This window comes from Malaclemys terrapin, chromosome 7, assembly GCF_027887155.1.
Source record: "Malaclemys terrapin pileata isolate rMalTer1 chromosome 7, rMalTer1.hap1, whole genome shotgun sequence".
Taxonomy (NCBI): domain Eukaryota; kingdom Metazoa; phylum Chordata; order Testudines; family Emydidae; genus Malaclemys; species Malaclemys terrapin.
The window spans coordinates 103858160-103873790 of NC_071511.1; positions in this window are offsets into that span (position 1 = coordinate 103858160).

Sequence of the window (15631 nt, forward strand, 5' to 3'; positions counted from 1 at the left end):
CACCGAAGAATGCCAAAGAATAAAGTAGGTACACGTCATGGTTTATTATAGATGTTTTTATATATTAAAACATGCAGTATAAAAAGCTCAGTTCTTTACATAAAATACATATAACAATATACATCTTTTAGATACATATCTTTTTAAACAACAATGACATAATACTTAAAAGGTGATTTGAGAATCAATTATTAACAGGCTTCGATAACTTTTATGTTGCATGTACTTTATATGCTTCTCGATATTGAGTCACAAGTACATTTATACTGCAAAATGAAAAGCAGCAAGAGATGGGCCCAATCCACCAACCTTGAATCCAGATCCAGATTCTGAATATCCCAAAGTTGGGTGTGTCAGACCGTCTATTTTTTGTTTTGCTTATTATAAAGGGGCTATTCTCATACATAGAGCCTGATCCAAAGCCCAATGAATGGATCAAAGCCCAGTAAATGGAACTTGGGCTGCTAAGTACCTTACACACTTTTGAACATTTTACCCAGGAGTCTTTCCTTTGACACTATTTGGCTTGAATCAGGCTCAGAGTGCATATGCCAAGCACAGTCCCATTGATTTCAAAAGGAAGTAAGCAATATGAATGGGAATAAGAGTAGGACAGGGCACTTACAGTGTTCTGGCAGTTGGATCCCTTATGCCCTAGTGTAATCAATGGGTATCCTCAGTAATCCTAATTTACTGTGTAGTTTTTAATTTTTTTTGTTTTGTTTACTCATAGTACAGGCAGAAATTGTTTTCTGAGTCAAAGATGTAGCTCTGGTTCACCCCATTCTGTCCAATGAAACAGGATATAGAATTTCAGAGTTAAAAGGCCCATTTACTGAAACTCTTGTTTACTGTTCAAGTAGTTTTCCCACTGCCTTTGTCATAACTATAAAGGGAAGGGTAACAGATCTCCTGTGTACAGTACTATAAAATCCCTCCTGGCCAGAGACTCCAAAATCCTTTTCCCTGTAAAGGGTTAAGAAGCTCAGGTAACCTGGCTGACACCTGACCCAAAGGACCAATAAGGGGACAAGATACTTTCAAATCTTAGGGTGGGGGGGGGAGGCTTTTGTTTGTGCTCTTTGTTTGGGAAGTTGTTCGCTCTTGGGACTGAGAGGGACCAGACATCAATCCAGGTTCTCCAAATCTTTCTGAACAAGTCTCTCATATTTCAAACTTGTAAATAAACAGCCAGGCAAGGCGTGTTAGTTTATCTTTGTTTTCTCAACTTGTAAATGTACCTTTTGCTAGAGTGTTTATCTTTGTTTGCTGTACTTTGAACCTAAGGCTAGAGGGGGGTCCTCTGAGCTCTTTAAGTTTGATTACCCTGTAAAATTATTTTTCCATCCTGATTTTACAGAGAGGATTTTTACCTTTTTCTTTAATTAAAAGCCTTCTTTTTAAGAACCTGATTGATTTTTCCTTGTTTTTAGATCCAAGGGGGATGGATCTTGATCCACCAGGAATTGGTGGGAGAAAGGAGCGGGATGGTTAATTTCTCCTTGTTTTAAGATCCAAGGGGTTTGGATCTGTATTCACCAGGGAATTGGTGAAGGTCTCTCAAGTCTACCCAGGGAAGGGAATTAGCACATTTGGGAGTGGTGGCAGCGGACCAGATCTAAGCTGGTAGTTAAGCTTAGAAGTTTTCATGCAGGCCCCCACATTTGTACCCTAAAGTTCAAAGTGGGGAAGCAGCCTTGACAGCCTTATTAAAAAAAGAAAAGAAAAGAAAGAGGGGGGAGTAGATAGGTGAATAATCTAGGCAAATCCCATTCTTTGAACTCAAATTTCTGCTCTGCTAGAGAGAAGCCAGTGACATGAAAGTAATCTGTGAGCTAGATTGTAGTTTTTACATCACAACCCTGAGTAATGAATGGGGTGAAGCCACACTGCCCCAGAAGGATTTTGCCTCCCTGAGGCACAGTATCTCTGGTGCTGTTCCTGGAACACAGGGAGAGCACACTATGCCCTAACCCTTTGGAAGGAGCAGAATGTGGCAGTCCTGCTCTGTGGGCTGGTGTGTGGAGAGTTGGGATATGGACATGGCCTCACTTTATCTCCATTGGCTTTCTACCATCCTGATCTCTGCAGGGAGGAGCAGGAGCAAGCAGTCCCTAAACTTCTAAATGCCCAGGGACTGCTATTTTGAACATCTCCACCGGAGTCCCACCAAGTGGGGGTGGGCAAAGTTTTTACTTCTGCGCAAGGCCACTCATAATGTGGCCCTCAAAATAAAACTAAACTTTTAAAAATTTCACCTCCTTCCCCAACAAAACAAAGTTTGAATAAGAAAGAAACAAGACCCAATGATTAGTCATGCACAGCTACACTATTGGGATTTTGTTGAGGGGGGCAGAGGCTGGGGTTGTATGTAATGAACAATTTCTCTTCTCTGACTGAATACTATTAAGAAAATAAAAAAAAAGAAATTTATACATAAACAGCAGCAACACAAAACCCTATATAAATATAAGTATATACTGTTACTTTTGGGTTTGAAGGGCATTTCTGTGTCTGAGTTGAACATCGCCACAGCAAAAAAAAAAAAAAAAAAAAAAAAAAAACACTACACAGCTGTGATTGCAAAGCACTGTCTATTATCTGCACAATCTCTTCCTAAGATGGGCAGGAATTCTTCATTTCATGCATCATTTAAAACTTGCTACAGTGATCCCACAAAGTCAGTAGATATGCTAAACACAAAGTTTAATAGAGTTGCTATCTAGGCACATAGGGCGCTAATTTCATTTCACTACATGCTGTAGCATTGGCAGATACAGTAACCTGAAATGTTGCAATCAATGCAACAAATCTATTCCAACCAAGAGCTACAAATGCAGCCTTGTAGTTTCACGTTTTTACATTTTTGTGTGATTTATGTCTTGATGAAGTCTCATCTCCCAAGCCTACTGCCATAGGCTAATAGTCTGTAACAAAGCTCAGTCTCAAAAATGTCAAACATAATGAAAAAGAGAAAATCACAGAAGAGAAAGTTGGCAACAGTCATTCCTAAGGGTCCCTGTCTCAAAGGCTCTGCACCTTCTTCTGGTTCACAAACTAAACCCAGGTAAGTAGTATTCTACCATACTGTATCTACGGACTAGTAGCACTGAAGGAGCTGCCACCAAAAGAATGCAAGTTTAGAATGAGAAGAGAGCTACTGCTATTTGCCTATCCCAGGAAAACAGTGCTCCTTTTCTTGAAGCAAAAGCAATTAAAGAAAAATGGCTACAGAATCTACAATAGGTTGTATTATCTTGAAGGTAGTAGAGATTCTGATAGTGCCTCAGAGCCAGGGAAGAGACAACAATGAAACCTGTCCAGGTTCTCATATTGGCTTTCCTCGTTGTAGCATATAAACATCTATAAAAAGTCTCTGGTACAGGCAAGAGTTGAACCTAAATTCCTGCTTTAACCTCAAGACCATTGTTCTCTACCCATGCACTTTATAGCATAGCTAGAGGAAGTAGTCTAGAATTATTGATGGATACCTGGGTTGAAGCGCTGGATTAGGTAACAAGTAAAAAATGAGTTTTATCTTCATTCTTGCTTCCAAAGGGTTTTCTTTTATATAATACTCTCAGGTGGAACTCAGAACATGGTATGGCACTTATTTCAAACCTCTATTTACTTCTGTCTCATGCAAACATCATGTTGTTTCACTGTTAATTTATTTACTGATATCAAAAAATCAAACTCTTGAAATTAAGATTACAGTAAATTTTATAGCTGATAAAGAAAAATTAGCCCATACTGTTTCTAGCTTCTTTTTGGTCTGTGTACGCATTTTGAGTCTTTGTCGCACGTTAGGGAGAAAGTGTAGTTTAGCAGCTGGAGAAAGGATGGGAGTTGGGGCATTTAGGGTTTGATTACAAGCTCTATCTCTAATTCTTTGTCTGATCTTGTACAAGTCACTTAATCAGTCTTTGACTCAATTTTCTCATATGTCAAGTGAGTTCAACACTAATACTTGCCAAGTCCCCTAGGACGTTTTGTTGTAAAGTGATTGACGTTGCCAGATGAAAGATGATATTAAGTACAAAGTATTAATTATTATTATTATTTATTATTCAGAAGAGAAAGTGTCACACACTTGGATCTTGGAGGGTTCTACTTGTTTGGCATCGCTAATCAAGAAAAGTTCTTGGGACAAGAACCAGTGCAGGTATGGGAAGGGTCCTTTTGAGAAAGGTTTGCAGGGTTTCCATTCACTGTGTCTGGTGGCTGCCAGTGGTATAGTCCTTTGTTCTAATGAGCAACAAATCCATGTTAATATTACATACAAAAACATTATATTAGAAGAACATGTTTATGGTTGCAAAGTCAAGCACTCAGATGTTAGGAAATGCCAGCACTAAGGTTGCCTGTGCTGTCCGACTCACCTATAATAACAAGGAAGACTGTGGTCCAGATTCCTTTGTGAGATCCTGACCCTTTATAATGCTTTGGGGGGTGTAGAGGGTCCAGATTCTGACCACAGATTGCCAGCAGAGAATTCCTTTGGTGTAGGGGAATTCTGTGCTGGGATACCTGAGCTGGATTCAGGCCCTGGACCTCTGCCCTTCCCTCTTCCTGGTGTAGGAAGTCGGGAAGAGACATGGCAGAGAGGAACTCCACCAATGCAGTCCTCCACTTGGGTAGGGTCTATTGGAGGATCCTATCCCAGTGATGGATCTTAAAGCTCCCCAGAAGCGGCTCTATATATTGTCAGACCCAGGCTGGCCCTGAAGATTAGGAAATGAGAACTGGTTCCCTGGTGTACCCCTGCCCTATCTGAGCCAAACAGAACTGTGGTGCAGGAAAGAATCTTCCCCAATGGCTGTTAAGCAAGAATGACATTATTGAAATGAATGTCAGTGGAAATGGAAAATATACACAAAACCTCATCTTTTTCTATTTGAAACAATGTTGGGTGATATTGTCCTCCTCTTACCCCCCCCCCCCCCACACACACACCAAAAAAAGTCTAGTTTCTGGTGGGTTAAGATAAATTTTAATTCTCCTCCAACAAACTCTGTGTATATGTACCACTGCTGATCCATTTGCATAGTTGCCAACGACTTGAACTAAGATTGGGAGGGAATTCACAAAAGGAAGAAAGGGATTCTAAAACTTCATACCAGCATCTTTGTGTCAATGATCTGTGATTTTCCCATCTGATCAGGTTTGCTGTGTTCTTTCCTTCTGGTCATTGTAGCATTGATGCTGATGAGACAAGACTTGCTACAACAGAAGACCGTGTGGGCTAATGTTTAGAACAGAGCACTAGGTGGCTCTCTCAATCTATGGGGTTAATCGCTTAATTTCTCTGTGCCTCAGTTTATCCATCTGTAAAAGGGGTGTAATAATACCAAGAAGATTGTGCTTATTTTATTGTGAGCTGTAGTTAATTAATGTTTCTAAAGTGCTCTTAGGTCCTTGATGATATATGTTATATAATTACATATTTATGGCTATTGATTTCAAAGAACCTGTGTATGGGTCTACACTAGTTGATCCAGTTTCAGTATTGGGGGCTAATTATTATCCTGAGCATTCTGTTATATGTATTATATGTTTACATTTAATATTCTATGGCTGCATATAATTATCAGCACTTTCACATACCATGGCTATGTAGTTTCAAGGCTGTAAGTGGGGATAGAATTTAGAACTTAAAACAAATAAAACCATAGACTCCTTTTGCTGAGGTAAGTAGAGTGTTTGGAGTGAACATGGGCCCAGTTTTGAGCAAAGATGCCCTTGTGTTGAAAAGCGCACCTTGAAAGAGCCTACAAATAAATACATAAATAACATTTTCAGTTTTTGCATATTTTTGATGTAAACAGCCATTTTGCCAAAAACGTCGCCATAAAGGACATTTTCAGGGTGTGAACTTGCGCAGAACAAAATGGCAAAAATGCGTGCACATAATTGCACAAAATAATGTTGGATGCTGGATTAATTAATAATGCTGGATTAGCCTAAATCTGTGAGATGTGAAGCTTGACCCACTGGACGTCCAACAGCTCACAAAAGACACTTTATACTATGTAGGCTTAGGTCCTTTGAAAGCCAACCATTAAATCATGATATAATTAATAAATAACATGTAAGCAGCCCTAGCATGCCATCAGCTAGAGGACAGTAATAATATTACTTACTAGTCAATACATGTCAGTAAAACCCATGCAGAACTCCCCACACCACAAAAAATACCTGCTGGCTACGTACTGTATTTTCAACATGAATTATTTCTTTTTAAATTCTATCTTTTTACATTCTTATTGCACAAGAAAGGCCAAACAGATTTTTTCCTCTACTAATTTTAATAAAAATTGGCTCCCAGGCTGCAATGTTGCATGCCAAATTTCAACCTGAAAATGCTGGCAGACTCATCATTAGAGCGGTGCCAACAGTGGTGCTACAATTATCAGTTGATCCTCTGTTTAAATATAACCCAGCGTGTGAGATGAATACAAACAGCTTGAAAAAACTGCGAACAGGCAAGATTCCTTAACAAATCTAAAATGGGCTTAGGTCACAGCATACAACTTGTTTGCTAAATTAAAACATGCAAAACCAAAACAAATTAAATGCAGAGAGTAAATGAGATCAAAAAGATGCAAATTCTTTCACCATATAGGAGTAAGCAATCGTTAAAACAAACTGACATTTGTGTTTTAAGAATCTGTGCACCTTTGATCTTTCTAGAAAGATGGTAGAGTGATTTTTTTCCCTTCCTTGGAAAGAAAGGAGAAAATGGATCTTCTGAGTTATTAAGCAAATATACATGAATATGTTAGACCTTTAGGCCAGCTTTTTGGCTTCTCTGTACTCACTTAGTAGTGGCTAAGTACAGGACAGAAGTGCCATCAAGCGAACTTAACCAGCTTTCTAGGCACAGAGGGAAATGGCAGTGCAGAAATGCTGTCAAGAAAACTTAACCAGCTTCCTAAGCATAGGGGGAATCACCTGGTGGCATACAGCCAACATAACATCTCTGCCCCATTCCCTATCGGTGCCTGCCATAGAGGGCATGGCCAGAGTGCTACTATGTCCACCCCCCTGGTTGCTGGAATGGTGCCTTGAGCGACTCAGAGCCACTCTAAAGCTGCTTTAAATTTTATCAGGGGGCAAACCAGTCTCTAGCCCGCGGAGCTCCAGCAGTCATGGGGCGAGTCTCTCCTTGGCCCCACCTGCCGCTCCCGGGCACTCCTCCCTCACCCACCCTGGGGCCCCGGCATCTGCCTGCTCGCTCCAGTGGCTGCCGGCCCCTCCCTGTGGTCAATGGGACGTTGCAGGGGTGGTGCCTGGGGGCAGCAGCGTGCAGAGGCCACCCGGCCTGCTCCGCCTTGGAGCCCCAGGTATGTGCTGCATCCCGACCCCCTCCCAGAGCCTGCACCCCCCCTTCCCACATACTCCCCGCCCCCAAACTCCCTCCCAGAGCCTGCACCCCCTCCCCCTTCCTCCAAACCCCCTCCTGCCCCCAAACTCCATCCCAGACCCTGCACCCCAGACCCCTTCTCCCACCCAAATTCCCTCCCAGAGCCTTAGGCAGGTGGGGGGCAGAGTTTTTGGGGGGGCAGAGTTTGGGGGGGGTAGGTTCTGGGCGGCATGAGTGACATTGGCCCGATGGGAGGATTTGAGGACTGGCACTGGCCCTAAGGTAAATTGAGTTTGAGACCCCTGCTCTAGCCAGTCCCATCATTGGAGACCTACAAAAATGGCATAAAGCCTTTTTGTCCCCAGTTCCTGCTCTGGAACTGCATTAAATGCAGCTCAGCCAGACCAGAGAATCTGAGCCATAGCATGATATGTTATATCAATCCTTATATTATACCAATATTAGAACACACAGTCCTTGATTTTTCTAGTGCCATGTAGGGTCATAGATAAATAATAACAGAAGAGCCTCAAAAAAACTCATAAATTGTAAGCATCTCTGTATACAGTATACAAATCCCACACTGACCAAGAAGGGGTTAATGTATAGGGTTCTCAGGGGTCTGGTTTTGGACCGGAACGCCCGGTCAAAAAGGGACCCTGGCAGCTCCGGTCAGCACCACTGACTAAGCCATTAAAAGTCTGGTGAGCGGCGCAGTGGGGGCCCAGGGCTAAGGCAGGTTCCCTGCCTGCTCTAGCTCCATGCAGCTCCTGGAAGTGGCAGCTAGCCCCTAGGCACATGGATGCCAGAGAGGCTCCATGCGCTGCCCCTGCCCTGAGGGCCAGCTCCGCAGCTCCCATTGGCCGGGAACCGTGACCAATGGGAGCTGCAGGGGAGATGCTTGTGGGTGTGAGGCCAGTGTGCGGTGCCTCCCTGGCCACCCATGCATCTAGGGGCTGCAGGGACCTGGGAACTGTGGTAAGTGCTGCCGGGACCCCGAACCCCCTCCCGCACCCCAACCCTCTGCCCAGCCCGGAGTCCCCTCCCACACCCAAACTCCCTCCTGGAGCCTGCACCCACCCCAACACCTCAGTCCACCACAGGGCCACAGCAGATGTTGGCAGGACATGCCAAAATGCTTCACCATGCCCAGCCATGAAGGGGTGCACCTGTGGTGAGCAGACTTTTCCATTTTCTTCTTAATAGAGAGTGATAAAGTAAAAAATCTGGTAAAATGCTGTAGAGGCATCCCAGCCAGCCTTGGCCAGCACAGAAGTGTGAGCAGTAGTGAACTACAGTGATTCTGACCCCTTTGAAATATCAGAGAAACCCTGCTCCATGTACCATCCACAACATGAAGACCTAATGGGCATAAAAGTCTACGAGTTTATGTTTTCACATGTGTATGGTCACTGACGTGGCAAGAACTTCTATCCATAATTATTCTTATATGTTACATTAGTGGGAAGGGTTGGAAGGGAGTTGTTCATAGTCAGAAGATAGGAACTCACAAATGTTGATTTTTGCATTGTATATTTTGTACTTCTTACGAGGTGAAGTCTTTCCCTGCATAAGTCTTATCCAGTTTCCCTGCATAAGTCAGATTTGGCCCAAAGGTTGGTATTGTGTAGCCCGCTGCCCTGTGATAATTGCAGTAAGCTCCATTGTCATGGTATTATTGTCTGGTTTTTTTTATAATGTGCTTTCCCCCCCGCAAAACCCCCCCGAAACAAACCAGTAGTGCTGAAGTGTAACAAAATACACAATAGAGGATATGTGAGTGGATATAGGTTTCCAACTTCCCTGGAAAACATGCTGATCTCCAAACTGTGCTAGGAGAATCCAACACATCATGCCAAGAAATATATCCAAAAAAACCCAGATGCCTTTGGTGTTTTATTACATACAATGCTGAGCAGCTAAATGGCTCTTACTGTAGTAGCCAGTAATGTTGGAAATTGCAGATGCATACATACACACAATATGCAGGTTCTGCAACTTTAGGACCAGTCTACATAGACCTTACCAACTGAGTTTAATAACTGTTGTCACACTGTTAGAACTGGGTGAAAAATGCTTTTCAGCCTCATAGCCAGGTTATATAAGGTGGTATAGTATGGACCCCCTTAGAACCGCACACACTCACTGATATATAAAGGAGCCAAGTTAGGGGAAATTTCATGCCCAAAGAGCCAAAAGCTAAAATAGGGGGTGATCTAGTATAACATATACTTGCACACCCCCTTAAGGTCAGACGTCATGAAATCGCATGTGCTTGTTAGGGCCTTGGGAGTAAATGGGCTTGTTACAATTGGGCAATTAGGCTTTTCTGGATTGAGTATAGAAAGGGGTGACAAGCTGGTGAAAGTTCAGTGCAGCTGTTGCATTCCCTCTTCATTGCTGCCAGGATGAGTTGATTTTTACAGTTACCTTGTTTTGTTGTCTTAAATTGTTTTAAAGTTGCAGCCACTTGGGCAAATGTATTTTTGTTGCATTGATCCTCAATGGCCCCCACTGACCACAAAAATATCTAGTTTCTCCATTTTCCTCTATTATATGTGCAGTGTATAATTATCAGATCTGATATTTTTCAAAAAATATCATTCATTCCAAAAATACTGTAAGTAAAATGAGTCAAGGGCTCTCTCTGCCTTTGTTTCAGCATCCAGCCTTTGTTCAAAGCATTATAGCTTCATAGATTATAACCATCTCAAGGATACCAACATGAAGAGCTAACTTTGTTGGAGGTTTTAACCCTTAGTACAGTGAAGATGTAGGTGTGTGTCCTACACTAAGGAGCATTTCCCTTCCTGCCCATAGCAAAATCAGGACCTTCTCACTTCTATAACCACCTCATATAAAAGATGACAAGAGAAGGAAATGGTTTTGCAGTGATAGTACTTCGCTGTAAGATGAAGATGTACCCTGCTATTACCACGTCCCATTGATTATCCTCATTCCACCAACTTTCCGTGATGCCTATTATATCAATATCCTCATTTAATGCCAGGCATTCTAGTTCACCCATTTTAGTATTTAGACTTCTAGCATTTGTATAAAAGCACTTTTACATTGTGTCAATATTCAGTTGCGTGCCTTCATGTGTTATATTCAAATGGCACTCTTATGTTTTACTGTTCCTCATTAGCTTCTACTTTACTGACTTCTTTCCTATCCTCGTTTCTACGATATAGGGTTGCCCCTTTAATAAATTTGTCCCTAAGGGATGTCTCCACCAAATTATGTGCTCCTCTGTACCTGTTGGCTTTCCCTGCACCCTTAGTTTAAAAAATCTTCTACAACCTTTTTAATTTTATGTGCCAGCAGTGTGGTTCCATTTTGGGTTAGGTGTTGCTCATCCTTCCTCTATAGGCTCCTTCTTTACTAAAAAGGTTCTCCAATTCCTAATAAACCTAAACCCTGCCTCCATATACCATTGTCTCATTCACACATTGAGACCCTAAAGTTCCGCCTGTCTTTCTGGCCCTGCATGTGGAACTGGAAGCATTTCAGAGAAAGCAACCATGGAGGTTCTGGACTTTAATTTCTTACCTGGAAACCTAAATGTGGCCTCCAGGACCCCTCTTCTACCTTTCCCAATGTCATTGGTACCTACATGCACCATGACCACCAGCCCTGCACATAAGTCTATCTAGATGTCTCGTGCAATCTGCAATCTTTTCACCTGGCAGCCAGTTTACTATGTAGTTCTCCTACATCATCACAACTCAACTATCTATAATAATCAAATCCCCCATTACTATTACCTGACTCTTCTTAGTAATTGGGGTTTCCGCCTCAGAATGGGTATCCTCAGTGTGAGAGGATACCATGACATCATCTGGAAGCAGGATCCCAGCTATGGGATTGTTTCCCTCCACTCCATCTTGATGTTCTCCTTCCCTGAGATTTTCATCCTCCTTAAAAGCACAGAGGTGGGCCGATTGAGGGTGGAACCACTCTTTTCTGTTCCTGAAATTCTCATCTATGTACCTCTCTGTCTCAGTTCAGGCATTCTGGCCTCAAGCACCAATACTGTGTGTCTGAGGGCCATGAGCTGCTTGCGCTGTATGCAAACCCATCCCACCTGCCCATGAGGCAGGTAATCGTACATGCTGCATTCAGAACAATAAACTGTATAGCCACCACTCTGCTGCTGGACTTCTGACTGCATTTTTTTTTACTCTTCCAGTTTTCTTTTTTATAACTACCATAAAATGGGGTAGAAATTGCCATGCTGGGTGGTCACTAAAGACATCCAATTCTGTGCTGAAAAGTACAAACGTGTCTTCCCTTGCAAGTGGAAACAGCAAGATTAATCTTTATTTGCTTACCAGATGAAATGTTCAGCCCATCTCCAGATATTTTATTGACCAACACAATAATTAGGTAAAACTTAGATAACTGGAGAAATGAAAAGTGCAGCTGACCATGAGCAGCCAGAATATATGTTCTTTCCTTTTTAACTACATTTTTTGAATTTAATATCTTTTTCTAGATGTGTGCTCACTATATGATTGTTCAGTCCATCAAGTGGTTAACAGAACTCTCCACTTACGTATGGAGAAAATGTCTTTACAAGTTCCAGTAATATTTATTTCTTTGGTAAACCCTGTAGAAATGATAGGTTTTCATGAGTTACACCTTCAACATACTCAGCAAGTTAGGCCCTAGTCTTTTCAAAAAGAACTGAGGGATCTTTCAAATTAATGGCAACTGCAGACAAGAAAAAGGATCTCAGTGTAATGTTCTGTCTAAGATATAACTTTTAACTGGCCAGCACATTCAAATATTACTCAGTCATGTAAACACTAGATTAGAGCCCAAAATACAGGCGTAGGACATTAGCATGCAGCATTCTGGCCATAGATAAGTGCTACATTCTGCAATGTGCTCATATTTTTCTGGATTCCCTCTACTGTTGCCTCTTGGCTTGCACAGCAGCCTTCTTTCTCTGAGAATTTCTTGATAAGCCTCTCCATAACTTTCCATCACGACTGTGCAATCAATGAGAGGAGTCACTGTAGCATGATGTGCTCCCATTACCTATTTCCTTCTGTGAGCCTGGGCAGCTGTAGGACCAAATCTAGGGATCTGACCCAGGATAGTGCAGAACATGGATACTAAGCACTGTAATACTTTTGAAGTCACTTTGACCAAGATTTTCTGAAGTGATGAGTGGTTTTGTATGCCTAAATTAAGACACGGTAAAAGGACATATTCAGAAGGCAAGTGCTCTGCAATTTCTGAAAATCAAATACATTTGAAGTGTCAAGTTGAGCACCCATATATCAAGGAACCCAAAACTAGTTTGAAAATCTTGGACATCTTATTTAAGAGTCTGTTCCAGTTCCGTTAAAGTCAACTGAAAGACTGCTAAAGACTTCAGGGGGCATTGGACTAGGCCCTAAGTCCTTGTGTGGCCTCTAACACAAAAGCCCCAAAGATTTGTTCGAATAATTGTTGAACAACTTAAAATATATATAGTTCCTAACACTTATATATGTTTGACTTGATACCATGTTCAGTTTGCAAGTTACTTCAAAACTGTCTAAAATATGTTTAATTGTTCATCATCAGCCTAATGCAGTGTTCTTTGGCGGCAATGGAAAGATTCCCATTGGGTTTTGTATAAGGTCCTAAACCATAGATACATATTTATAGGTATCCATTGTGTTCAAAAGATTTGAGTTTCCAGACACAAAAAAATAAAGACTTTCCTTTTCCTTTGTTTCAATATATAAACCAATGAATATAATTTATATGACTTAGTTTTGGACATTTATTTTTCTGTATCATAGTATATCAGGCAGATGCATTTATCTTTAGCTATTATTTGTCTGAGTGGGTTTTTTAGAACAGCTTGTTCTAGTAAAACTTTGAAAATCACATTAATTAGATCTTCTTCAAAGCCACTTTAACTCTACTCATGTAAAGAACACTCCTGTAAATAAATGGCTGGATTTTGAATGGATTTAATCAGAAATAAAGAGATCAGAACCAAAGTGAACCACTTGAGGTTAACTATCTGTAAATAAAAGCACATATAATAATATGGTTTTATTGGCAAGGTATTCATGCATCTTAGAAAGCTCTGTCTTCGTTTTTTCCATTATAGCTTTATTTTAATGTTCTAAACTCCTTTCTTTTTTATAATCAGTATTCTAATGTCTTTGCATCTTGTCATCTGACCTCTAGAGTTGAAAATGATATAATGGTATATCACTGGTAAATGTCACAAATGCTGAAGAGATGTCAGCAGACCACAGTTGAGGGGTCTGGAATTCAAATCAAGAGAGGCTGATCTTTATCTCAAATGATGTGCTGTAAGATTCCTAACCAACTCCAAACGTGTTCAGTCTTATGCACACTTTTTTAAGGCTACTATAGCATTTTCTCTACCCATAAAGACTGTAAACTATCAGTAATTGAATCCAATTAGGATGAGACTGTCTTACTTTAAATGAATAGAGAACTAGGAGAGCATTCTCTTGTGAGTTGCAAATTTTATGAGTTGGTACTTTCAAATATTGTTCAAATCTAATGCATATCTAACTTCAGGCCAAATATACCAGTTTAAAAGTGGATGAAAACGGCACTAAAAAACACAGTTAGTGCTATTTTAGGACCAAACAACTTGAAAATACCAGCTCACTACACAGGGTATAGTATAGTCAGATACTCAGCTAATGGATTAATATTGACTGGGCCTGTTTGCCTAAGTGGGGGAAGATAAGGCAGTGTTCAATGAAGAGAGCTTCTAATTAATGAACAGGAGACAAGATTAATTTTTACATTATATTTTTTCATTTGTTTTTGTATGTTAACGCAAAAATGTTTCCATAGAAACTGTAAATGCTTTTAATAAAAAGTTGATAATATACCTCCTACATGATCATTTAAGCAGCCTGGGTGAAACCTTATGATCCTATTTTTCAATATGTTCCATTTGGCGCTTTCCCCCCATTGTCACCTATATCAGAAAAGTATAGCAAAACGGTAACACCAGTCAATGTGGCATTGCAGCACTACATATATCTATGTATAAATAATAATTCTTGGATGTAAAAAGATACGTTAGCACGATAAAAGTAAGTTGGCTTGATACTGAGTTTAGGTAATGCTTGATGTTAACATATAGCATGTACTGTATATGCTACACCAGCACATTTTGTGATATTTAATCCAGTGTTTATCTATATTCAAAATAGAATCTATATTTTTACTATGTCCACCTGGGATGTGTTTCTTGAACAAATTCAGTTACTTTAAAAAAAAAAGTTAGTTACATCACAATAGTTCTGATTATATTGCCATGATATTTTCCACTGCCTCAATGTATGAATTATGTATTATAGCTGCTCTGAACTCAAATTGTTCAGATTTACAGTTGGTATGAATGGTCAGTGTAATCTCCACTGATTTTAATAAAACTATCTTTCTCCAGCTGAGAATCTGGCCCAAATTGTTAATTTTCTATACAAGAAATTTAAATTGTGTTGCCCCTTTCATTTTGCTGTCTAATGCCCAAGCACATGAGTATTGCCAGGTGCTGACCCTTTGGCTGGGCTGTATTGTCTGCCTTCACTTTTTCTCTGATATCCTCACTTTTTGTTGGATGTCCTTGCAGGACTCAGGTGGGAGAGCCAAATGAGTGGCATCCCCTGACTCTGCTATCATTGCTTCTTCACAAATTAGCTAACAGATGGAAAAAGCTACAAAAGCAGCATGGAGAGAAACCTTCCTGGAGATAATGCACATTATCGGCTATTGACGAAGTACATTTGAAGATGTACTTGGTCACCACCACAAATCCTGAAGTCTTTCTATAACAGTATTGAATTGGCTATAGATCATCTGTGATAGAGACATTTTTGTTTGCTAACTTTCTTAAAGGTGAATTTGGAGTTTCCACAGTCAGGAAAAGAATACTTGGATTAAGGCATGGAAGATGGTCCTGAAAAGAAAATATTTAGGATCAGATCCTCAGCTGGTGTAAATTAGCGTAGCTCCCTTGACATCAATACTGCTTTCCTGAACCAGATCTAGTGCTGTGCTGGTAGTAAAAACCACTTAACCTTTCTGAAAGGCAATTTTTGGGGTAATTTGAAACTTTAAAATATTTGCATAACCTTAATCTTCTGGTGAACATTTGCAGATCCTACACTATTGTTTTTAGCCACCAAATAGCTAACAAAGTCCTTTTAACTATGTACTTTGTGATTAACCAGTAGTTGCTGGAATAATAATTGGTCATGGCCATCC